Consider the following 2,288-nt stretch of genomic DNA (forward strand, 5'->3'; position numbering starts at 1 on the left):
GGAAGGAAGGAAGGAAGGAAGGAAGGAAGGAAGGAAGGAAGGAAGGAAGGAAGGAAGGAAGGAAGGAAGGAAGGAAGGAATCTAGCCAGTAAACCCCAAGTTAGGTAGGCAGCTTCTGGCCATCAAATTTGCCTTCCTTTGGAGTGGAGGAGAGAGGGAGAGAGAGGGAGAGGACAAGCTGAGTTACCCAGCTAGCTGGGCTCCCATTCAGGTAGCTCAGTCTACTCACAGGTTGTGTTTGTCCTTTGTTTTCAAAGAGGACCACAGCACCAGGGAAACAATGACATGACTTGCAGTTGACTTTGATTTGAGTGAGGGAGGGCTGTGAAAGGTTACCAACCTCACTTTCTCCACCAGAGCCATCTGAGTCCAGTGGCCAGATATTCATCAGGACAACTGGAGATGGCCAGTATGCAATGGGAGACTCTGGCTCTTTTAGGCTAAGGCTAGATTCCTCCCTCCTTCGTTCCTTCGTTCCTCCCTTCCTTCCTTCCTTCCTTCCTTCCTTCCTTCCTTCCTTCCTTCCTTCCTTCCTTCCTTCCTGCCTTCCTGCCTTCCTGCCTTCCTGCCTTCCTTCCTTCCTGCCTTCCTTCCTTCCTTCCTTCCTGCCTTCCTTCCTTCCTTCCTTCCTTCCTTCCTTCCTTCCTTCCTTCCTTCCTTCCTTCCTTCCTTCCTTCCTTCCTTCCTTCCTTCGTTTTTCTCCCATTGCATCCTGGGATCCTGGGTCATCTCCAGTCATCCCGATGCATATCTGGTCACTGGATCCAGATGACTGGAGGACAAAGTGAGGTTGGTGACCTTGCACAGCCCTTCCTCCCTCAAATCAAAGTAAACTGCAAGTCATGTCATCATTTCCCTGATTTCATGGTACTCTTCAAAAATGAAGGACAAACACAATCTAGGAATGGGGGTGTGTTTGATCAAGAGTCCCCTTATCAATTGATTTTCCTCTAGATCAGTTGATAAGATTCTAAGAAGATAAAGGTTAGTTAAGAGACAATGAGGCTTAAAGAAAGTTCAAAGAAGGGTTTTCACTTTTTCCTTGATGGACTTATAGTATAGCTAGCTATTGACTAATTGCCTCTCTGGGGACACAGACTCTAAGTGCAAGATGTGGGTAACTTAGAAAGGAAGCAACCAATTCCAGGGTTAATGTTCTCTGTGGGCATGTTTTCCAAAAACTGTAGCACAGTTACCAGTATGTTTAACTTTAATAATTAGCTAGTAGATACAATTAGCTCAAAGCAAAGACATTTACTGAAATGGCATCATAAGAATAATAGCAAAACATTCCCCACATAAGCCTGGGGCACACTCTCCCACAACCACACATGGTGCCAGTGGGAACAATGATCATACTTATTGTACATTAGCAGAGAGTCACATACTTAGGCAACTCACACCTTCAGCACCACGGGGCCACTGTGTCCTTTCTCTTCTTATGTTGTCCTTATGCTTCTCCCCTTGGGTGCTGCATCTTTGCTGGGTACTTGGTTCAACTTGGCTTCCTGGGCCTGATTTTGTCTGTAGCTCAATTCCCAATGGAGAGTGTTCTCTAAAATATTGTGCTCATTACTGATTTATGAGCATCCTTGGGATAAATTCAGCTAAGAATGACTATTAGGAAAAAAATCATATGGGAGAGAAAATTTTGAAATTTTATACTACAATAATTTTGTTTGCCAGATTGGTGGAGAGAAATTCTTTGTCTATTCATTGGGGCCTTCCCATTTGGGAGCATCAAGGGTGAAGCTGGAGCCATTGTGACTTCTGTGCCGAGGACTCATGAGCTTACTCCATGCATCCTGACACCAAGAGTATCAAAAGGTGAGGGGTACACCAGCGAAGAGAGAATTTTTACCAGAGGATTCTGTGATATCAAAACATATGTGACCAGGACAAGGCAGATAACCAGACAGAGCTGGCACAGAGTGACTCCTGCATGCTGCTGAGATGGAACTGGATATTACCATTCTTCCATTCCCTGTTGTCCTATAGCCTTCTCTCATTAGCGGAGAAGAGAAACGAGCCTACTCTTTTCATTCTTTAAGAGTTCATTTTGCTTTTGTTTTTGCCATTTGTTTGAAAAGTTTCTCTAAGGTAACATGATCATTCATGGCATTAATGATTTGCATAATTTCTTGAGGTAAATATTGCTGATAGAATAGCCATATATAGTAAAGCACAGTAGAGAGAGAGAATGAGATTTAATGTGGCAATATTTAGGGGAAAGAGAGAGAGAGAGAGAGAGAGAGAGAGAGAGAGAGAGAGAGAGAGAGAGAGAGAGG

General features: G+C 44.1%; 1 long non-coding RNA gene across 1 annotated transcript in view; it reads left to right on the plus strand.

Moving 5' to 3' along the window:
• The window catches only part of LOC138160122 (uncharacterized), a 380,488-nt gene that overhangs the window by 363,884 nt on the left and 14,316 nt on the right, over positions 1 to 2,288 (plus strand). Inside the window, exon 8 of the long non-coding RNA XR_011168079.1 lies at positions 1,687 to 1,827. This is a non-coding gene — a long non-coding RNA (uncharacterized lncRNA). The remainder of the gene's footprint in view (positions 1 to 1,686; positions 1,828 to 2,288) is intronic.

The sequence above is a fragment of the Petaurus breviceps genome, unplaced genomic scaffold (assembly GCF_028583685.1).
Source record: "Petaurus breviceps papuanus isolate PSGF00001 unplaced genomic scaffold, PetGlider_PUasm1.0 179, whole genome shotgun sequence".
NCBI lineage: Eukaryota > Metazoa > Chordata > Mammalia > Diprotodontia > Petauridae > Petaurus > Petaurus breviceps.